Below are 25,071 nucleotides of genomic sequence, written 5' to 3'. Positions count from 1 at the left end.
ATAGGATTTACAGTTTTTGAATGAGAAGCCTGAAAGTAACGAGAGCACAGCCGCGCAGCCTCATAGACTCCCATTATAAACGTGGCAGAAAAGTCACTCGTTTTTAACTCGCTCTAGTGACCTCATTTTTTACACTACAGACAAAAAAAAATTATATCAGTGTGTTCAGGAGAGCCTTGTGGCGCTCACTGTGAAAGAATTTTGTGAATATCTCCTTCCGTTTTCGTGTAAATCCCCGTTGTTTGGAGGGAGCGCACTGAGAGAATCCTGCGCTCTGTGTGACACTCTGCTCGCTCTCACACACACAGAAGGGCCGGGCTGGTCGCGGGCTTCAGTCTGATTGACGTGTCAGTATCCAATCATTTTGAGGTGGTACCTCGATATGATTGGATGGCGTTTTTCCTTTATTTTACACTGTAGACTGGATTAAAATATTTCGGTTTTTGGGTCAAACCTTCTATTGTACTGCTTGCAACATGGGTGTGCATTTCATCCATTGATGGTATGGCTGATGGCTTTCAAAACATCTCTGAATGGGGCAACAGGTATATTACATAAAAATGGATAACGGTAATGGTGAAAATGATAAGTTGGCCTTATATATGCCAACAGATATTCAAAGTATAAGTAGATGAAACGAACATAAAAGGGGTGTTATTTTCAGCTAAAGTGTACTGCAGATGTAGTGAGTTGAAACATTTTCTGAATGAGCTAGTTGGCCCCTTTTAAATAAACGGATATCTATTCATACAGTGAGATCGCCAAAGTTTAATAAACTGAAAATGCAATAACTAATTTTGAAGTAGATGATGTATTGGACATGTGTCACTTGTGTTTTGTGACTTATTGTAAAAATGATATAGAGGGTTCAAAATCGTATAGTTACAAATATAATAGTAACTTCATATGATAATATTAACCACTGGTTATTTCAGAGAGGAAAAAAATGGGGACACTATTGCTTCCATTCGGGACAATACAACACAGAATTCGGGACCACTGGGGGACACAAAGAAAAAAAGTTAATTTCGAGCCCTGAATCTGTCTAAGACATACTGTCACTCAATTCAAAGTGGTTCATCGGTTACATTGGTCAAAAGCAAGGCTGACGAGGATCAGATCGGACATTGACCCAATGTGTGACAGATGTAATACCGAGTCAGCTACACTATCTCACATGTTTTGGAGCTGCCCTAAGCTATTTGAGTTTTGGGATTCAGTATTTGCTTTCTTGTCCAGAGCTTTAGAAGTTAATATTGAACCATCTCCAGTTGTTAGTATTTTTGGAGTAACACCTGAAGAACTTAGTATAGGCAACTGGGGCAAAACAGTTGTAGCATTTGCAACACTACTTGCCAGACGCATTATATTAAGGAAATGGAAAGACAAATCCCCACCTACTTTTCAACACTGGATTAATGATGTCATGTACTATCTGATACTTGAAGAAATTTGGTATCATATACAGGGTAATAACCTTAAATTCTGTCACATCTGGCAACCTGTCCTTACATTAGTTGAAAAGACAGATTCTAATGACATTGTAATGATATAAATCCTACTGTGAAGGTGGTCCTCCTTTTAATTTACTCTTTATTTACTTCTAGTTATCCCTTTTTTTTCTCTTTTCCCTATTTGAATGTCTATTTATAGCAGTGGGAAGTATCACTCTGTACGATATAATATGCACCACGTAAACCGCTGTGAACCTGCTGTATGTTGTATGAATGCTTTGCTTTGTGTTGTCTTGCTGGTTTTGTTTTACTTTTAAAGTGGTGGTGCGATAGGGCTGGGTGGGTCGGGGTTTGTTGTTGTATGTTTGTTTGTCTTATGTCAAAATACAATAAAAAGACTTCAGATTAAAAAAAAAAGTAAATTCTGTATTAAAATTACTAAATAAGCAAATGCCGTTACAGTCCATGAAACATAGGAAGTATAAGTATGAGAAGAAAACAGTAAATCAGAAAGCTGCGTACGTAAAGCCGATTGGCTGCGTGCCATTATCTGGTGCTGGCTGCACTTCACTGCACGCGCAAGGATTTCCATCAGTCCAACGCAAGTTACGTAATTGGCTTTACATGCGCAGCTTTCTGATTTACTGTTTTCTTCTCATACTTATACTTCCTATGTTTCACGGACTGTAACGGCATTTGCTTATTTAGTAATTTTAATACAGAATTTACTTTGATGAAATTATAATCAGACACTCCAACGCCCCCCCCCCCCAAAAAAAAAAAAACTCATCGGATCTGCTCGATTCACCCAAGTCCCCCAGACAGCCGTGAAAAAGGCGGCATCCGCCAAAAGGCGCGCCGTTTGCATCCATGAACAATACACATCAGAACGAGATTTCGTTGCTTTGGCTCAGTGTACTGCAGAACGAAACAGCAGCAAGTACATTACCTAAAAAAAAAATAATTTTATACAAAAAAAAAAAAAGTGTATAAAATCCTATATACACACAATATAAAGTGCACTGCCTGAATACAAAGTACATTGCCTAGGTGGTGGGTGGGTGAGGGGGGAATTAATTCGGTTCAACAGTCTTATGGCATGTGGGAAAAAGCTGTTGTAGAACCTGGCTGTTCTACTCCGGAGGCTGCATAGCCTCTTTCCAGAAACCAGCAGCGAGAACAGTCCATGGTGGGGGTGGGAGGTGTCTCTGCTGATGTTGTGAGCCCTGGTCAGGCAGCGTTTTTCTGCAATATCCTGTATCGGAGGAAGAAGTGAAGTCCCGATTTTCTCCGCTGTCTTCACCACCCTCTGCAGGGACTTCCAGTCAGAGGCCCTGCAGGCTCCTGACCAGACAGAGATGCAGCAAGTCAGTATGCTCTCTATAGTGCCTCTGTAGAAGGTGGTGAGAATTGGAGGGGGATGTGCCTTCTTCATCCGGCGCAGAAAGTCCATGCGCTTCTGAGCCCTCTTTACAAGGGCCCCGGTGTGATGGGACCAGGTCAGAGTGTCCGTTATCTGCACCCCCAGGAACTTTGTGCTGCTGACTCTCTCCACTGCTGTGTCGTTGACGATGAGTGGTGTGTGAGTGGGCCGGCTCCTCCTGAAGTCGACGATGATCTCCTTGGTTTTGGCGACATTCAGGACCAGGTTGTTGGTTTTGCACCAGTCCACTAGGTGTAATCACCTCCTCTCTCTCTGTAGGCCAAGTCGTCGTCACCCTGGATAAGGCCCACTACTGTTGTGTCGTCTGCAAACTTCACGATATGGTTAGTAATGGACCTGGGACAGCAGTCATGGGTCATCAGGGTGAACAGCAGCGGGCTCAGGACACAGCCCTGAGGGGAGACAGTGCTCAGGGAGAGGACACTGGAGGTGCTGTTGCCCACCTGCACAGACTGATGTCTGTTGGTGAGAAAGTCAAGCAGCCAGTTACACAGGGGGGAGCTGAAACCAAGAGGGGCCAGTTTGCTCACCAGGTGCTGTGGGATGATTGTATTGAATGCCGAACTGAAGTCCAAAAAGCAACATCCGCACACAATTGTCCTTCCCTTCCAGATGTTCTAAGCTCAGATGGAGTACAGAGGAGATGGCGTCCTCTGTGGAGCGATTAGGGCGATAAGCAAACTGGTACGGATTGAATTGGGGGGGGGTCTGGCGACAATATGGTCACCAGCCTCTCGAAGCACTTCATCATTATGGGGGTGAGTGTTACGGGGCAGCAATCGTTGAGGGAGATTATGTTTTTTTTTTTTTTTAGGCACCGGGATGATTGTAGCACTCTTTAGACATGTTGGTACCACAGCCTGGATCAGCGAGGTATTGAAGATGTCCGTGAGAACCCCAGCCAGCTGATCAGCACATTCCTTGAGCACCCGTCCTGGTATGCCATCAGGACCGGCTGCTTTCCATGTGTTCACTCTCCTCAGGGTTCTGCGGACACTAGCTATGTCCAGACTGATCGGCTGCTCATCAGGGCAAGGAATAAATTTCTTCACAGGAGTGGTGTTGAGTGCCTCAAACCTCCCAAAGAAGTTATTGAGTTCATTGAGAAAGTTGATGTCGTCGCAGGGGGGAGGAGTAGCTTTGTAGTCTGTGATGACTTGGATACCCTGCCATATTCGTCTGGTGCTCGTGGGGTCATGGAAGAAGTCCTGCACTTTCTGGCCATGCTTTGCAGCTCTTATGGTACGGTTCAGGTTGGCTCTAGCTGTTCTGAGTGCCACCATGTCGCCAGATTTAAGTGCTTTCAGCATTGCACGTACCTCTCTGGTCATCCAGGGTTTCTTGTTGGCCCATGTGGAGATGTTTCTGATCACACTAACATCCTCTGTGCACTTCTGAATGAATGCAGAGACAGACTCCACATACTCCTCCACCTGCGTGTGATCATGGTCTGTAGCAGCTGCCTTGAACATGTCCCAGTCTGTGTGCTCGAAGCAGTCCTGTAATGCTTCCATAGCTCCCGCAGGCCAAACCCTCACCTGCTTCACCATAGGTTTTTTCCTGATCAGCAGGGGCTTGTATATGCAGGTATTAGCATCACAGAGAGATGGTCTGAGGAGCCAAGGTGGGGGTGGGGTGCAGTCCTGAATGCCTCTTTCATGTTGCTGTAAGCCAGGTCCAGCGTGTTCTCTCCCCTGGTTGCAAAATCCATATACTGGTGGAAGTGAGGAAACAATTTTCATATTGGCCTGATTAAAGTCCCCTGCCACGATGAAAATTCCCTCAGGATGTGTAGATTGCAGTTCACTGGTGGAACATTCAGGGCTTCTCTGGTGTTTGCACTGGGCGGAATGTACACTGCTGTGATGATGATAATAGTGAATTCCCGGGGTAAATAAAAGGGCCTGCATATAACAGTCAGTAGTTCTACATCAGTAGAGCAGTGACTTGAGACAAATCTCCCCATTGTTGCACCAGTTATTGTTGGTGTATATGCAAAACACCGCCACCCCGGGATTTACCCGTAAGAGAGCTGCATCTGTTCGACCAGAATGTTGTTAGCCCCTCTATGCTAACGGTGTAGAGGGGCTAACATCATCTAACGTATCTACATCTACTATCACACCTTATTCAAAGACTCTCTACTTCCATTTTTACATGTATAAGGGTTGTTTTACAATCAGGGTACAAAGTTTGTGTCACAGGGGTCCAAAATTCAAATTGATTCAAACTGGTTCTTGTACCAGTTTTTAAGTGAAGGACAAGTTAAAGAACAGATTTCAGGTAATTTTTTGACACGTGTATGGTAGTTGTTTTGTGTAATCTGCTATAAGATGAAGATTAAGTGTAGCTTTAAGCAGGGCTGGGAGAAACAAATGAAGTGATTCTCGGAGAGGACTTTTTTTTGACGATTCAGAATCCACTACTTCCATAGTGCTTTTAAATATAAGCTTTGTGTTAGTTGTCTAATATTTATGTCCCAATATCTTGACATTTTAGGATGAAAATAATCATTTTAGATATGTTATTTTATATTGAAAAATTAGTTGTCTCGGAGAGGACTTTTTTTTTTTTTTTTACACAATTACATACTAATTTGATCAAAATAGTCTGAAAACTTACTGGCACTCAACATTAAAACTTAACTAGGTTTCCAATGATATGGAACCAAATATGTGTTTTATGGTATAAAGAATGATTTAAGTGCATCCCTTTTGGAGCTACCTGTGGTCAAAAAAGCACTTTTTCTAAATGACACGAGTAATTTTGCTAAATATGACACATATTGCCATACATTCACCAAAAATAACGTTATCACCAAAATTTTTTTTGCATGGTAAATAGAGCTATCACAGGACTACAATAAACAACCAAGTTTATTTAGTCAAGCCTTTTGATATTGAAGATAAGTGTTAAATGTGATTTTTAGCTTGCGTACCGATTGTAAAACAACTCATAATCCATTTCTCAATATCTTTATACTTAAAAGATCATCCTTAAACTCCTGATCCGACTGGTGTAGGATTATCAGATGAAATTAGTTCTCAAACCAAAGCTCTTCATTCACCTGGAGTCACTGGATTAATCCTGTTAAGACTTTTTTTTTTTTTTAAAAGAAAGTGCATATGACGTTTAGTGCAAGTTCAACTGTGCCTTTTAATTATACCTGCTAAAAACAAACAAAAAAAACCCGGATGTGTTTATGAACTCTGCTGAATCGACTTGGCACGTTTCTTATTTAAGATCATGTAAAATGTGTGAATGAGGAACAAAAACTACACAGCACACTAATAGTGATTATTTACCAACAGTCAGCCTTAAGACCGGGTGACATCTGCGGTGGCGTTGCCCTGGCTGTACGTTAACAGCTGTGTGCTGCCGCCATCATGACCGAATCAGGTTTCAGTGAGTCACTGCTAGTGTTAGCGGAGCTTATTCATGCCAGCTTCGCTCATTCAGACCAAACCACACGTTTGGCTACGGCAAGTGGAAGAACAACCATAGAGAATAGCTGCAGAGAGGAATTTCTTCCCCATTACACACTTTACACACACTATGCCCTCATCTTTACTGGTTGAGATCAGCCAAAACCACATTTCTGATAAGTGCTGCATGCAAACAACATCCCCTTTGAAATTGATCTGGAAGAGTGAGAAAATGAATCTAATCCTCTCTGAGTGCTGAAGCGCCATAAATTTCCATTCAACATTAAAGAAATGGTTCAGCAAGAAATCTGGGTGCAATGTGCATTTAAAAAAAAAAAAAAAAAACCCAACGCCTTGGTCAAAGCCCAAAAAGTGGAAAATGCCTGGAAACATTTAAAACTTAATAGCGAATTAAACGCACAGCAAGCTAACCAGTTCCAAACAGCACACATGCAGTAATGATACAAATAGAAATGGCAGCTGTATGCTCATTCTCCAAAACTTCCTGAGATACAGGAAATGACAAGTCATAAATTCATGAGATAATAAACACAAGTGAAAACTCCAATGTGCTGCCAAGTCCCATATTTTGATGGCTAGGCTATAAAATGTTAGCTGAAGTAATGTACCAACACAGTGATTCTCAAACTTTTTTTTTTTTGGGGCGACACACAACACTCGGCGAGTGGGGCGTGTAGTCACAGACCACTCAGTGGCAAATGCAAGGGGCTGGTTTACAGTTGCACCAACAAGTAACGAACGTCTTCGTCTTCAGTCCAGCCAATAAAAACGGAGAGTTATTTGAAATCTCAGCAAGGAATTTTTATAGACACACCTCGAGAGATCACAGACATCGGAAACACACCACTGTGCAATCGAGTGGAGCTCGTATCATTGCAGCTTTCACATCCTTCTGGGTAACACTGATGCAGGAGCATGCCCAGCTCTGTGACGTTGCCTTAAAAATTCTCCTACCTTTCGCGTCAACATACCTGTGTGAGGCAGGCTTTTCAAAACTGACCGCGCTCAAAACTAAGTACAGCAATCGCGCACAGACTGAGGATGACCGGAGGCTGCGTTTAACTAAAATTGAGCCGAGAATTCGAGAACTCCGCCAAACAAAGCAGGCTCATGTGTCACACTGAGACATTCGTTAACACTATCTCTGGTAGAGTTTGTTAGCAACGTTGCAGGAGGAAAAAAAAAATAACAATACATTTAAAAATGTACAGACGGATTTTCATGAAAATTTTACTAGATACGTGTCTTGGTCCAATGAAGAACTTAAATTCTGGTGGTGATCCAGAAATTTTTTAAAGGATATCGGGCAAAATTGAACATTTTCAGTCTCTGACTGTGTTGTCTAACATTATAATAATACAGTAATACACAACAATAAAAAAAAAAACAGCCCAATATTAATGTAATAGCTTATCTATCTTTTTTCGGGGAGGGAGCAGATCACAAATGTTTGAGAACCCCTGTACTAACTAGGGATGGCGAAAACAAAAAAAATCTTGACTGACCACCGAGCCTCATTAGCCGGTTAACCTATGAGTTTAAAGGAACAGTCCACCGTACTTCCATAATGAAATATGCTCTTATCTGAATTGAGACGAGCTGCTCCGTACCTCTCCGAGCTTTGCGCGACCTCCCAGATAGTCAGACGCAGTCAGACGCGCTGTCACTCCTGTTAGCAATGTAGCTAGGCTCAGTATGGGCAATGGTATTTTTTGGGGCTGTAGTTAGATGCGACCAAACTCTTCCGCGTTTTTCCTGTTTACATAGGTTTATATGACCAGTGATATGAAACAAGTTCAGTTACACAAATTGAAACGTAGCGATTTTCTATGCTATGGAAAGTCCACACTATAATGACAGGCGTACTAACACCTTCTGCGTGCTTCAGCAGCGCATTGATATCTGAGCTCCGTATCAATGCGCTGTCGAAGCGCGCAGAAGGTGTTAGTACGCCTGTCATTATAGTGCGGACTTTCCATAGCATAGAAAATCGCTACGTTTCAATTTGTGTAACTGAACTTGTTTCATATCACTGGTCATATAAACCTATGTAAACAGGAAAAACGCGGAAGAGTTTGGTCGCATCTAACTACAGCCCCAAAAAATACCATTGCCCATACTGAGCCTAGCTACATTGCTAACAGGAGTGACAGCGCGTCTGACTGCGTCTGACTGACTGGGAGGTCGCGCAAAGCTCAGAGAGGTACGGAGCAGCTCGTCTCAATTCAGATAAGAGCATATTCCATTATGGAAGTACGGTGGACTGTTCCTTTAAACAGGGATGCAAACGGCGCGCCTTTTGGCGGATGCCGCCTTTTTCACGGCTGAATCGTGCAGATCTGACTTTTTGGGGGGGGGGGGGGGGGGGGGGCGTTGGAGTGTCTGAATAATTTCAACTGCATTTGCTTATTTAGTAATTTTAATACAGAATTTACTCTGATGAAATTATTCAGACACTCCAACGCCCCCCCCCCAAGAAAAAATAAATAAATAAAAATCGGATCTGCGCGATTCAGCCGTGAAAAAGGCAGCATCTGCGCCTTTAGTTTGTGTGGAGAGATATGATCTGCAATAACATGCATTGTTGGCTACAGACCGAAACATACTTTCAGAATGCACTGGCCAAGGCAGGACTAAACTCGATGTGCCTTCTAATAATAATTAAAAAAAAAAAAACAATAGTAATTTGTAAGCTAAAAAGCCTGTGTCTACACTTTTCTCTCGCCGAGTGGCAGCTGTTTTCAACTGGGGCGGGAGGGCGGGACATGACTGAATGGGTGTTTCTGATTTGTCAGCTGTTGTTCTTACACCGCATGGCATGCCCCGAGCGTTTACAAAACACAGAATTCCAGGTTCTCCGCTCCAAAATCGGCAGCTTCAAAATGATTGATTTTTTTTTTTTTAACCGACAACCAAAAAAAAATTAACCAGTTGACGTTGATTCGGTCATCGGTTAACATCCCTAGTACTAACACAATGGTAGTAAAGTGCATTAATACAAACTAAGGAGAAACATGAGTATAATTATTGTCCTCTTCCAACAATAATCAATGGCCAGTGTTTTGGTTATGAGCTGTGGTTTTCTTTCCTCACGTCAGCAAGTAAAAGCTCTTATTCGAATATGGTTAGTGTTTTCTCTCTCAATGTTGAACCATGAGATGAGAGCACAAAACTGGGCAGGACGCGTAGCATTACCCACCCCCCCACCCCCGTCATTCCGTGCAACACTAACCAATCACGGGCATCTGCAAGTTCATGCACGCGGAAGAGCACAGACAGGGCTTTCCTCTGACTGTTACACTGCCCTGTGACGTAACAGGAGTAAAAGGTTTGAAAAGAAGTGGTCGATGGCTTCAGGAGTCTCCAAGAAGCATGTGTTAGCCTGCAACATCTACCAACCAGACAGGGTATACGATAGGGTAAAGCTGGCTAGTGGATACGGTTTAGCAGGTGACCAAACTGGGGAGCAAAATGAAAAGACCATGGTTGACCATGCACAGTTGTGGTCAGAAGTTTACATACAGTGACATGGTCATCTTGGATATGAACATCATGGCAATATTTGGGCTTTCAGTCATTTCTTTGAACTGTTCTTTTTCTGTGGCAGAATGTACAGCATATAACTTAAAAAAAAATAAAAATAAAAAACACACACTAGAATTTGGTGCACAAGTTTTAATTTTCTTTGGGTTTTCACAGGGTCAAAATTATACATACAGCACACCTAATATTGACCAAACATTTTTTTTTTACCATGAACAAGCTTCTGGCAGAATTCTGGTTGGATATTTCACGACTCTTCATGGAAAAATTGGTAGAGTTCAATTAAATTATTTTTTTTCTTGGCATGGACTCGACTCATAAGTCCATGCCAAGTCCATATATTTTCAATAGGGTTGAAGTCAGGACTTGTTTTAAGCTTAATGTTAGCCTGCTTTATCCTCCACAACCAGCTCTGATGCGTGTTTGGGTTCACTGTCCTGTTTTAACTCCCGTTCAAGTTACTGATGGTTTACGCTGAAGAATTCTGAGGTCGTCCTCCTTCTGCATTATTCCATCCACTTTGTGCAATGAACCAGTTCCACTGGCAGCAAAACAGCCCCAGAGCATGATGATCCTACCACCACCACCAGCTGGTACAGTGTCCCTCTGTACATGGTGGTCATTGTAGCCAGACAACTCAATCTTTGTCTCATCTGACCATGCAGCTTTCCTCCAGAAGGTGTCTGTGTGGTCAGCTTCAAACTTTAGTTAAGCTTGAAACTGTCAATTTTGGAGCAGGGGGTTATTTCTTGGATAGCAGCCTCACAGTCCATGGTGATCTGAACTGTAGACAGTGATACATCAGCTTCCAGTTCATGGCAAGGCTGTGCCATGGTGGTTCCCAGATTGTTCCTGACCATCCAAACCAATTTCCTTTTAGCAGAGGGTGACAGTTTGGGTTTTCTTGAAGCAAAGTGGCTTGGCAAAGTGACTACACCTCACAATAACTTGGATACAATTGTTTGAACTGATCTTGGAACTTGCAGCTGTTTAGAAATGGCTCCAAGAAACATTCCGGAGTTGTGTACATCTGTGATCCTCTTTCTCAGATCTGCACTGAGCTCTTTGGACTTTCCCCATTTTACTGTGTGTTGGTCAATCCAATGAGTACTGTAAACAAACCCTTTTCATGAAGGCACAAAGAAGCTACCAGCTGTAGTCAATCATGATCTCTAACAGGAAGTTAAGAGACCTCAGCCTTGGCAAGATAAAAGACATTTTGGAAGTTTCAGCACTTCTGAATTAGAAGAAGAAGAAACCTTTGTCACATGCACACTTCAAGCACAGTGAAATTCATCCTCTGCATTTAACCCATCTGAAGCAGTGAACACACACACGCACACACACCCAGAGCAGTGGGCAGCCACACTAGAGCACCCGGGGAGCAGTCAGGGGTCAGGTACCTTGCTCAAGGGCACCTCAGCCCAAGGCCGCCCCACGTTAACCTAACTGCATGTCTTTGGACTGTGGGGGAAACCGGAGCACCCAGAGAAAACCCACACAGACACGGAGAGAACATGCAAACTCCACACAGAAAGGCCCTCGCCAGCCAGTGGGCTCGAACCCGGAACCTTCTTGCTGTGAGGCGACCGTGCTAACCACTACACCACCGTGCCGCCCATAATTAATAATCCAAGTGAGTGTATGTAAATTTGACACTATATGTATAATTTTGACCCCGTGTTGATTTCAGAAAACCCAAAGAAAATTAAAACTTGTGCACCAAATTGTGTTTTGTTTTTTATTAAAGATGTATGCTGTACATTCATTCTGTCACAGAAAAAAGAACAGTTCAAAGAAATTACCGAAAGCCCAAATATTGCCATGACATTCATATCCAAGATGGCATGTCACTGTATTGTAAACTTCTGACCACAACTGCAACTCTAAAAACAGGAACTATCCCTTCACGTGGTATATAAATCAGATGAACATCTGATTCAGTATGAACAAGGCTTCTGCTCTAAATCGTATGCACTAATATCACTTACAGTAGTGCAGCTGATTCAGGCAACTCAAGAACAAGGAAATATTCATGAAAAAAAAAATAAATAAATTCTGCTCGTTTTGCAATTTGTTCACTTCAGGAGGTAAAGGAAGCTTTACTTCCCAAACTTCAAAGCCACATGACGCACGCTGTGCATCTGTGTGAGAGATCACATGATCGTGAAGCTCCCAGTCACTCGCCTGTACCGTCTCTGCAGCCCTGTGCCCTTGGCTACTGCTGTACACGGTGTTCAGCGTGTGATGTGCAGGAGCACAAAAAATACCCTGAGGACAAAATTAGGAAGACAAAGAAAGCAATATTTAAACTGTTCCACAGAAGTTAAATCAGTATCACAAGAATCGCCCAAATAGTCCATGTTAAGATATTAACCATTTAAAAGCTTGAGTTCAAAGTTTGCACTTCCCTTTCTGAGGCAAATCAGATGTGTCATTTTTATAACCACATTCTTTAAATCTTCCCTCGACGTCTAAACAGCCTTTAAAGGAACAGTCCACCGTACTTCCATAATGAAATATGCTCTTATCTGAATTGAGACGAGCTGCTCCGTACCTGTCCGAGCTTTGCGCGACCTCCCAGTCAGTCAGACGCAGTCAGACGCGCTGTCACTCCTGTTAGCAATGTAGCTAGGCTCAGTATGGCCAATGGTATTTTTTGGGGCTGTAGTTAGATGCGACCAAACTCTTCCGCGTTGTTCCTGTTTACATAGGTTTATATGACCAGTGACATGAAACAAGTTCAGTTACACAAACTGAAACGTAGCGATTTTCTATGCTATGGAAAGTCCGCACTATAATGACAGGCGTACTAACACCTTCGGCAGCGCATTGATATCTGAGCTCCGTATCAATGCGCTGCCGAAGCGCGCAGAAGGTGTTAGTACGCCTGTCATTATAGTGCGGACTTTCCATAGCATAGAAAATCGCTACGTTTCAATTTGTGTAACTGAACTTGTTTCATATCACTGGTCATATAAACCTATGTAAACAGGAAAAACGCGGAAGAGTTTGGTCGCATCTAACTACAGCCCCAAAAAATACCATTGGCCATGCTGAGCCTAGCTACATTGCTAACAGGAGTGACAGCGCGTCTGACTGCGTCTGACTGACTGGGATGTCGCGCAAAGCTCGGAGAGGTACGGAGCAGCTCGTCTCAATTCAGATAAGAGCATATTTCATTATGGAAGTACGGTGGACTGTTCCTTTAATGCTGCCAGATTACGGCCTCTTGGAGAACAAGTAGTTTGCCAGGACGTGCTGTAGTTTTCTGTTGAGTTTGCTGTACGATTTAGCTTGCTGTGGGTTTAAAGCATACAGCCACGTTTTAGTTTTAGCATCATGGATTTCTTTCTTAATTTAAAAAGTTTTGCCTCCTGCTGCAAGTGCCACTGAAATTTTAATCAAATATGAACTATCGGGAGAAAGGAGAAATGCATAAGCCTTGCAACTCATGTTTATCGGTTTCCGGTTGAGAGTACGTCCTGCGCATTCTGGCTGCCGCTTCTCACCGGAGCTTTTTATTTTATTTTCTCTCCTTTTTTTTGTGTAGTTTGATGTTTTTCTTTGAGTGTTTTTGTCCGCCGGTTGTGGTGTAGTTCCGGATCCAGTTTTGGGCGTCGGTTCCCTCCAGGCCTTGGTTTGCCGTGGGTGATGCCTGTGCTCCTCGCTATGGACTGCAGTGAGCTCGTTGGTCATTTTAACATCGTGGTTGTCCAGCGGCACTTTAGTGCTTAGCGTGATGTTCCGAGCGATGTTACTCGGTGGCGTGTTGCGGCGGCTGAGGACATACCGGCGCTCTGCGTGGCGGTGCGTCTGTGCTCGCTTTGTGGATCCATGGCGCAGTGTTCTGAGTGATGTTGCCCGGCGGCGGCGTAGCAGCTCTGCTGGCGGTGTGGGACTTGTTTTCATGTGCCTTTTGGTGGGACTGTGGTTGCTACACCGTTGGAATGACATCCTGACCTTTATTTGGTGGACTTTTTTTTTCCCCCCTATAATTGTAAAGCAACCTCGGGTTTTGAGAAAGGCGCTATATAAATTGAACTTCTCATCATGCACGTTTCTGATGAACCAGATATCTTGAGACGAGCTGAAATACTGAGAAACTTGAGCATGTTTTCTGCATTACAAGTGTTTGGATATGCACTAACTGCCTGCTGTCAAATGCTTCATGTGTCCTAGGTACATAGGTAGGAATAACAAACAAGAAATCAGAGGCTAAAATTGCATTTCTAGGCTCCTGGTTCAGAATATTTTCACAAATTAGTAAAATGCAGCCCAGCTGGTCTGAAATTTCTACACAGTGATGGAAAAAAAAACTTGCATAGGGAGGTTTGGGTGTAACAAACAAACAGGTACTGGCAGGTTGACTGCCGCAAACAACTAGATAAAAATCTTACAAGACTGGTAATGACGACATTATTTTGCTGGGCTGGGGATTCATGATTACAGATTCTCCCCGACAACAGTGCATGCTCCTTTTTTCGTTCCTGCAATCGTGAAGAAATGAAGGGTGCTCTCATACAAAAACGCACTGCTTTTTGTTAATCCAAGCTACAGTACAAGGTTAATAATTCTGCCGGTCAATGAGTCCTCCCTTAAACCTCATTCACTTGGTGGATTTTCAGCACTCGCGGTGCGAGCGTCTGCTGAATGTGTGTGTGTGGGAGTGTTTCTTTCACCATCTCTCTGCATTGCTCATCATATGATCCACAGGACAACATTCATATGACATCGCTGCAGAGGAAAGAGGACTAGCTGTGTATAGCCTTCTGAACATTTCACACATAATGATCCCCTTGTGCCGAAACCAATACAGAGGATGCAGTGTGCCGGCAGTCTATTGACAGAGCTCTCTTTAACTCGACTGCATCTTCAGTTGCCTTGTTGTTTAGGAGCACAAAGCCAAAGCTCATAACCACCGTGGCAGAAGCATACGAGTTCTGCTAAAAACAGAAGTTGGACGTCATACCATTTCTGAGTCTGTTGCCCTTAATAGAAAACAGGTTCTTGGTTTGGATCCACTCCGCTGTAACTTTGGCATCACGCCGAGTGTCTTAATCTTGTCGGAAGAACAGCCTATGCAGCTACACACAGCCTCAAGTCTCTTACAGACTGTAGCAAGTTTTCTTCAAGGATTATCTGATCAGCTTGCCAGGCCTTGGTGATGAAAAGCATCCCCACAACATGATGGTACCACCACCATGCTTCACCCTAGGGATAATGTTCTCAGAGTAACAGTGTGTTGCATTTTTCTGCCACATAGCAACATAGTGCTTTGCGTCAAGGCCAAAAGGTTCGATTTGGGTCTCGTCAATCAAGAAAACATTGTACACGTGTCCTGAATCTTCATTCGATATTTAATAAACAGTAATCTCTGGTTATCCCATCAATAGATCTATCAGAGCTGTGGTTCTTCAGATGCTTCAAAGTTACCCTTGGTCTCTTGGTTGTTTTTTTCTCTAATGCCCTTTTTCAAAATCAGTGAATTTTGGCAAGGGTGGTGAATATATCTGTACAATCACAATTTGTGTTTTCCTTTGGAAATATATTGATTTTCCCCCTCAACACATATATGGAAAAGGAGGCAAAGACTTATGCAAGGCACTGTACCTTCATATGTAGTAGACAGAAACTGCAGAACTGCAATGATGCCCCGTAATTCACAGGGTTGAAACTTGGCGGTCACCAATGGCAATTAAAAACTGACCAGGGCCACTAAAACTTGGTCTGATCGCCTGAAGGGCGACTACGATTTGAGAAGCATGGAGGGGGACGACACAAAAATTAAATAAAATGCTCCTTCCTTGGAGTACCTTTCTTTCCTCAACTCTAATTTTGTGAATTCTAGTAAAAGTTCAGTTCTAAAGTGCAAAATTCAAAGCCATTCGTGAGTTTTCAGATCGCTCCACGATATCCGCAACTTTCCCCAAACGCCGACCTTTCCCAGGATTCATTGCTGTGTCATAGCGGAAGCCGGTATCTTTCTTCCGCTCCACTGTGTTGACGTTTGTAGCCAGCGCTAACTGCTAGGTAGGTAAGCTCAAAGATGATTAAAGATGGCTACACGGGTCCGATTTTCTGACATGCTCCGAGGATAATACGATCAAAGTGCCCCATCCGTCTACCCTCACGCCAGATAGACGACATGAAGTCGTGGCCCGACATCAGCTCTGTTGACATGGTCAGTTATTTTATTCTTAGTGAGGGTGTTGATGATGAGGAGATAAGGAACTACAAAAGCATGGAAGCATACAATTATCTACATAGTAATAAAACTGGCAAAATTACATGTAAAAGAAAGGGCGAGTTTGTTTGCTTAAAAGGCAGAGGTTAAGCCGAGCCAGAGCAAAAAACCGTCAATCCTGCAGTCATGCAGCAGCGATCATCTGGAAGGTAGGCTCTGTCAGAGTAGAGAAATTGTATTATTGTACTGATTTACTAATATTGTAGTGATTATATATTGTAAATCTCTTTGGACAAAAGCGTCTGCCAAAATACCATAACCATATTAACCAGAAGCACTGAGCTCTAATCTAACAGAACTCTACCAGCCTACTGTACCATAATCTCTCTTGCCTAAGCTCAAGAAGCAAAAGCTAACCATTTTAATGCAGATGCAAATGCTGTTAGACGTTGGAAAACAATAAACATACCATACTTGTATGATTCCTTGTCTATGTATTTGTCCAAGCTTCTTCAACTTCTTAACTACCCTGATCATTCCAGATGTTGGATGGTCTTTGTAGGCTACCTGTTTACACTAGTACTTCAGCACTGGTGGCTCTTGGATTCTCTTGGCTACTGAGGCTACATGCACTTGTTAGTCGCTTTGAATAAAAGCGTCAGCTAAATAACTGTAAATGTAGTGTAATCTTTTGAATAATGTACAAAACAAGTACATAAAATTAAATGTTGTTGATTAATCCATTTCTGGGGATATACGTTAAACACTGGGGTGTTATTCAAGTAAAAATGGTTTTAAAAATTGTGTTCCACTAGAGCAGACCTGGGCATTTTACGGCCCGCGGGCCGCATCCAGCCCTTTGGTTCATTCTGACCGGCCCGTGCAAGGTTAATGAGAAATTACAAAATAAACGTATTTTCTAATTTTACCTCATGCATGGACTGAATGTGCATTGCTTTTATTTTGAAGTTGTGTTCAACAAAAATGCAATGCGCGCGACATGAAAATGACATGAAATCCCACGAAACCTAATCCCGCGATAACTACTTCCGTAATTTGTCCAGACCAACCACAAACTTGTACGTCATCCTTCAAACAGTCCAGCCAATCACATAGTATGACGTCACCAGCAGGCGCCGGAGCCGATCTCCGGCGAAAAGCACCAAATGAGGTGATTAAACTACAAATGTGGGCATCATTATTATAATATGATGCATCTTGCTTGATATTTGGAGTAGAAAGACAATATTGTGATGTCTTTATTGTGTTTTGGGGTGAATGTGACTGAAAAAAAAAGGTACAAACGTTCACATTTTGTTAACCATTCTTTTGGGAAATTTGATTGAATAAATGACATTTTTTGTAAGGCAACCTCGTTTTTTCCATACTCTTACCAGTCTTAGCAGCTTGTAAAAACAAATGGTATTTATTGCTTTACATAAAGAAATACAGTTACGCAGAATTTAGTTCAGCCTTTTGGTCCGGCCCTCCACAAAATTTTCTGTTTCTCATGTGGCCCCATGGAAAAAATAATTGCCCACCCCTGCACTAGAGGAAATTTAAGGGCCACTTTATTTTGGCCTGGGCCTCGAAGAATTCATGGATCCTGGCCCGAGTGGCGACCAAGCACTGAATTTTTAGCCCTGAATTCAGTAATGATTGTGGCTATGCAGTGGTGCTTGAAAGTTTGTGAACCCTTTAGAATTTTCTATATTTCTGCATAAATGACCTAAAACATCATCAGATTTTCACACAAGTCCTAAAAGTAGATCAAGAGAACTCAGTTAAACAAATGAGACAAAAATATTATACTTGGTCGTTTATTTATTGAGGAAAATTATCCAATATTACATATCTGTGAGTGGCAAAAGTATGTGAACCTTTGCTTTCAGTATCTGGTGTGACCCCCTTGTGCAGCAATAACTGCAACTAAACGTTTGCGGTAACTGTTGATCAGTCCTGCACACCGGCTTGGAGGGATTTTAGCCCATTCCTCCATACAGAACAGCTTCAACTCTGGAACACTGGCGGGTGTCCTCACATGAACTGCTCGCTTCAGGTCCTTCCACAACATTTTGATTGGATTAAGGTCAGGACTTTGACTTGGCCATTCCAAAACATTCACTTTATTCTTCTTTAACCATTCTTTGGTAGAACGACTTGTGTGCTTAGGGTCATTGTATTGCTGCATGACCCACCTTCTCTTGAGATTCAGTTCATGGACAGATGTCCTGACATTTTCCTTTAGAATTCATTGTTCCATCAATTATGGCAAGTCGTCCTGGCCCAGATACAGCAAAACAGGCCCAAACCATGATACTACCACCACCATGTTTCACAGATGGGATAAGGTTCTTATGCTGGAATGCAGGGTTTTCCTTTCTCCAAACATAACGCTTCTCATTTAAACCAAAAAGGTATATTTTGGTCTCATCCATCCACAAAACATTTTTCCAATAGCCTTCTGGCTTGTCCATGTGATCTTTAGCAAACTGCAGACAAGCAGCAATGTTCTTTTTGGAGAGCAGTGACTTTCTCCTTGTAACCCTGCCATGCACACCATTGTTGTTCAGTGTTCTCCTGATGGTGAACTCATGAACAGTAGCCAATGTGAGAGAGGCCTTCAGTTGCTTAGAAGTTACCCTGGGGTCCTTTGTGATCTTGCCGACTACTACACGCCTTGCTCTTGGAGTTATCTTTGTCGGTCGACCACTCCTGGGGAGGGTAACAATGGTCTTGAATTTCCTCCATTTGTACACAATCTGTCTGACTGTGGATTGGTGGAGTCCAAACTCTTTAGAGACGGTTTTGTAAACTTTTCCAGCCTGATGAGAATCAACAACGCTTTTTCTGAGGTCCTCAGAAATCTCCTTTGTTCGTGCCATGATACACTTCCACAAACATGTGTTGTGAAGATCAGACTTTGATAGATCCCTGTTCTTTAAATAAAACAGGGTGCCCACTCACACTTGATTGTCATGCCATTGATTGAAAACACCTGACTCTAATTTCACCTTCAAATTAACTGCTAATCCTAGAGGTTCACATACTTTTGCCACTCACAGATATGTAATATTGGATCATTTTCCTCAATAAATAAATGAGCAAGTATAATATTTTTGTCTCATTTGTTTAACTGGGTTCTCTTTATCTACTTTTAGGACTTGTGAAAATCTGATGTTGCTTGAGGTCATATTTATGAGGAAATAAAGAAAATTCTAAAGGGTTCACAAACTTTCAAGAACCACTGTAATAAAATTTAAAGCAGAGTACACAAAAGAGTTTCCAGAGAAACAAAACATTTCTGACAAAAGTCCGTCATCCAGACTTGTAATACTTGAATCCAGGACTCGGACTCGAGTCCAACTCTCGCCCTAATTTTAAGGGCTCGTGACTCGACTTGGATTTGAGCACTGATGACTAAGACTTGGACTCAAATTGGAAACGAGGACTTGGATTTTTTCTTTATTTTTTGTAGCATGCCATAATAATTGGCATAAGATATTTCTATCTGCATTGATTTCGTGTAAGAGTGTCACACCTGCACGCCTTGGTGCATACATCAGATAGACTCTCGGATGCGCTCCGGACCGCGCGTGTGCCAAGTGGACTCTCGCATGTGCGCGCTGGAAACGACTTGCACCTGCATAGGATTAAGGCGCAATCAGCGCACCGATATAAAAACCGTGAAAATGCACTTTGTGACGTATTGAGTTGCGTTCCTGACACATTACCGAGCCTTCTTTCCGTGTTTGGTTTCCTGATCCCCGATTTCCTGTTTCTCGTCTTTGATTCTGCCGAGTCTACAATAGTCTCACACGACCTATTGCCCATTTCACCGTTTTACGATTTTGCCTGCCGTTCTGGATTGTTTACCCTCTTCACTTGTGTTAATAAACACACCTTCTGTACTTACATCCATCTCCCAACCATCTGACAGAATACTTCGCACTCCCTGACAAAGAGAATGTACAGTCACCTGTTCATACGCCACGTTCAGGAACAAACTAATGTTAATGGCACTGAAACAGACACTGTCAAATGGTGCGGTTGGAGTTTTGTTCTCAGACTCAATTTTTTTTTTTAAATGACGGACTTGAACACTGGGAACTCAAGACTGGACTCGGACCGAACATCTCTTCTGCCTCAGAATAACTCCGTAAGCAGCTGCCAACATCCTGTATGGAACGTATTTCACTTCCACCAGCGCCCACATAGAGGTGGATTTTTGAAACCAGACTATGGTTTCTGGTAACTTAAATGTATTAGTTCGCCAGCCAGTTTTTCTCTACTACTGCTGTGATTGCTGTAAATTTCCACATGACTAAATCTCCAGTCACCAAAAGGTTATGGAGTAGTTTGCTGGTTACACAAACAATGATTTGAATAACAAAATGACCACAGCAACGGTTACTAGGGACTCATGGTTTTTGGTTACACTGCTGACTTGATTTTGCTTGGTTGCACCAGAAGTCAGTACTTCCACTTTGCCCTGACGATGTGAACAATAACATACACTTACTGTTATTTTTAGGATAAGTTTCTCTCAAACTTCAGTGTTTTACCAAACTTCAAAATATCTTTAAATCATTTAGATTTAAAAAACAAACTATAAAACTGCACGCGCACACACATGCATATATATACACATACACACACACATACATATATATACATACATACACATACACACACACATATACATATATATACATACACACACACACGCACATATACATACGCACACACACACATACATACATACACACATACATACATACATATATATATATATATATATATATATATATATATATATATGGGTCCGTCTCAGAAACTGCTCTCTCATTTGGGACATGATGGTCAAAAAATTAATTTTCTAATTTCCTTTTTTTTTTGCATTTACCTAACACTCAATGTTTCGTCATGTTTAATAAGAATAAAGATAGTATCTTGCTTTATCTGGCCTCCACTGTGGAAATTTTTTTGATTACAATTCAAATGCTTTTGTAAAATTGATTTACATATAAAATAACTACATCATGAAGAATTAAAGCCCCTCCTTCACAGAGGAGTGAAAATATTGAATAAATTTCCTCTTTTTGATTGCTTGGGTTAAAAATGCCAAGTTATGATGACTGAATTGATTATTCACTTAAATATGAATAATATGATACATTTTGGGCGTTTGATATGGCGAAAATAGGACAATAAGACACAATGGAAAAAATCAAGAACACACCGGAAAGATGAGAATAACAGCGCTGGTAAAAGAACAGCAACTGTACCGGCTGAAGGTCGCGCGGGTCTCTGCTGCAGCGCGTGAGCAACGGGACATCAGTACCGCACCGGACGGAGCGCGAGGCGGGGGCGGGGCAAAATGACTGGCCGTAGATTCTATCAAAAGTTCGATCTAAATTGACCATGGTTGCAAAATATTGGCCAAAAATATGCAAACACTACAAAATATGAAAGCAAGATGAAAAAGAAAAACATTCTATTGCCTTATACTGCAAGACAAACAATAAAACTGTCAAAACTCACCTTTTCAGTGATAATGTCCAAACAGATCATTTGCGTAACAGAAAGACTGCAAATGGAAGCACGATCAACTTCTAACTGTCGGAGTGGAAAATTCCATTCTACACATGCAAAAATATTAATGTATGCCCTTCCCAGCACACAAATAACACGCTACAGTAAAAAAATAGACCACAACTCATTTTATAGCTCAGAAATTCATACAAGACCAGCTACCATTGTAACATATTCTATAAGAAACATATTCTATGCCTAACTTTCAGCTTTCGTTTTAAAAAACAAAATCGCAGATTTATAACTAAATTTTTATATGGCGTAGTGATTTTAAGTTACTACTTTTAGTGAGGTAGTGACCTCGACCCTGAGGCTTTCCGTTTAGATCAAAACACACGATCGTATTGGTTTTGGGTCTGCGGAAAATGGAGTTACAACGGTGATCAAATATTTTGCATGATGTTTTATTACGGTTATGATTATTCTGCGAGTGCACCAATCCTGAGGTGTATAAAGTTACAACTTAAAATACAATTAGTGATAAGTGTAGACTTTTCAGTGGACGACATCCTTTTTAAGGGAATGCCATGTAGTCAACCATTTATCATGTCCCAGATCAAGCTGCCATTTTTCCACAAATTTGCAGAATTTTTGCCAAATTCTGAATAGAAGTATTCACATCAAAGATTTAGTTTTATCTGTATTATTTCTTTCATCATTTTATTTCAAATTAAAACCAACATCACCATTCAAAACCATATAGTTTACTGGGTATATTTAGTGGGGTACCCCCACAGTACCCAGTTTCTGAGACAGACCCATATATATATATATATATATATATATATATATATATATATATATATATACACACACACATACACACACATATATATTTGTGGCACAAATATAGTCGGGCTCCTGGCCCCGACACGCCAGGAGCCGCCCTTGATCGGGCAGGAGCGTATCGCATACTGGTGAGTATTCAAGGGGATACATATCAGGCATTGGTGGATTCCGGTTGTAAATCAAACCTCAATTCACCAAAGCCTGGTGCAAAACGAGGCATTGGGGGGAGCACAGGGTGAAGGTGTGTGTGCAGGGGATGTTCAAAGCTACCCTTTGGTGTCAGTCCACATTTTTTTCCGAGGGGAAAAATTTATAGTAAAGGCGGCGGTTAATCCTCGCCTCACCCACTCGATAATTTTGAGGACTGATTGGCCAGGATTTGGGGAGTTGATGAGCCGTTTAGTGAAGAGTGGGTCCTGCCATACTTCCGCAGGGGGAGGTCCCGGTGTCGCCTTGGCGGGAGCAGCTGTCACAGAGCCGTCTACGTCATCTCTGCGTCAGAGTGAGGAGCCACAGGCTCCTCCTCTCTCTCTCTCTCTCTCTCTCGGGGAATCCCTCACGGATTTCCCATTAGAACAGTCGCGAGACGAGACTCTGCGGCATGCGTTTGACCAAGTGAGAGTAATCGATGGGCAAACGCTCCCGCCGAACACCACCCCGTCCTTCCCCTATTTTTCTATTATGAAGGACAGATTATACCGAGTGACACAGGACACTCAGACGAAAGAGCAAATCACGCAGCTTTTAATTCCAAAGAGCCGCCGGGAATTGGTATTCCAGGCGGCTCACTTTAATCCCATGGCTGGACACTTAGGGCAGGATAAGACACTAGCCCGAATAATGGCCCGATTCTATTGGCCGGGATTCGCGGCGATGTTCGCAGGTGGTGTACAGCGTGCCACGAATGCCAGTTAGTAAATCCAGCAGCCATTCCAAAAAGCACCTTTGCGCCCTCTACCATTAATCGAGACCCCGTTCGAAAGAGTTGGGATGGATCTCGTCGGGCCATTAGATCGGTCAGCATGATGGTACCGCTTTATATTAGTTCTGATGGACTATGCAACGCGATACCCGGAAGCAGTGCCGCTGCGCAATATCTCAGCACGCAGTATTGCGGAGGCGCTGTTCCGCGTCATCTCCCGAGTTGGAATCCCGAAAGAGATTCTGACTGATCAAGGCACCACGTTTATGTCACGGACACTGCGCGAACTGTATGGGTTATTGGGGATTAAGCCGATCCGCACCAATGTGTATCACCCACAAACGGACGGTTTAGTTGAACGGTTCAACCGCACCCTCAAGAATATAATTAAAAAATGTGTAAGTGAGGACGCATGTAATTGGGATAAGTGGCTCGAGCCCTTGTTGTTTTCAGTGCGAGAGGTCCCCCAAGCCTCCACGGGGTTCTCCCCGTTCGAATTATTATATGGGCGTAAGCCGTGCAGCATTCTAGATGTGCTGCGGGAAAATTGGGAGGAGGGACCTTCACAAAGTAAAAACGAAATTCAATACGTTATGGACCTGCGCACAAAACTCCACACACTCACCCACCTAACCCAGGAGAATTTGCGGCAGGCCCAAGAACGGCAAACCCGCCTGTACAACAAGGGTACACGCCTTAGGGAGTTCGCACCGGGAGATAAAGTACTCATACTGTTGCCCACATCGAGCTCCAAACTGGTCGCCAAGTGGCAAGGACCCTTTGAGGTCACACGGCGAGTCAGGGACATCGACTACGAGGTGAGGCGAACGGACAGGGGTGGGGCGCTACAGATTTACCACCTCAATCTGCTTAAACTCTGGAATGAGGAGGTCCCCGTGGCGTTGGTGTCGGTGGTTCCAGAGAAGGCGGAGCTGGGGCCGGAGGTTCAAAAAGGGGCATTGGCGTCACGTACCTCTCCAATCCCCTGTGGAGACCACCTCTCCCCGACCCAACTCGCGGAGGTCGCCCAGTTGCAGACCAAGTTTTCAGACGTGTTCCCGCCCCTGCCCGGTCACACCGACCTCATAGAGCACCACACTGAGACGCCCCCAGGGGTGGTAGTGCGTAGCCGCCCTTACAGGCTACCTGAACACAAAAAAAAAGGTGGTTCGGGAAGAACTCGAGGCCATGCTCGAAATGGGCATCGTCGAGGAGTTCCACAGTGACTGGAGCAGCCTGGTGGTCTTGGTACCCAAGGCCGACGGGTCGGTCCGGTTCTGTGTGGACTATAGGAAAGTCAACGTGGTGTCTAAATTTGACGCGTACCCAATGCCTCGTATTGATGAGTTGCTCGATCGACTAGGCACGGCTCACTTTTATTCGACACTGGATTTAACAAAGGGTTACTGGCAGATCCCCTTGACTCCACTATCCCGAGAAAAAACGGCCTTTTTCACACCGTTCGGATTACACCAATTCGTCACACTTCCTTTTGGGCTGTTTGGGGCGCCCGCTACGTTTCAGCGGCTGATGGACAGGGTCCTCCGCCCCCACGCCACTTATGCGGCTGCCTACCTCGATGACATTATCGTCTATAGTAATGACTGGCCGAGGCACCTCAAACATCTGAGGGCCGTCCTTAGGTCGCTGAGGCGAGCGGGTCTCACAGCCAACCCAAAGAAGTGTGCGAT

The 25,071-nt window shown here is 43.0% G+C and overlaps 1 protein-coding gene across 1 annotated transcript in view; it reads right to left on the bottom strand.

Annotated features, from left to right (window-relative positions):
• Positions 1-25,071, bottom strand: part of spag9b (sperm associated antigen 9b) — a 146,665-nt gene that overhangs the window by 85,975 nt on the left and 35,619 nt on the right. The window lies entirely within an intron of this gene.

This window comes from Neoarius graeffei, chromosome 14 (genome assembly GCF_027579695.1).
Source record: "Neoarius graeffei isolate fNeoGra1 chromosome 14, fNeoGra1.pri, whole genome shotgun sequence".
Lineage (NCBI taxonomy): Eukaryota > Metazoa > Chordata > Actinopteri > Siluriformes > Ariidae > Neoarius > Neoarius graeffei.
Note: the sequence above shows the minus strand (reverse complement) of the source record. Positions and strands in the feature narration are given on the sequence as shown.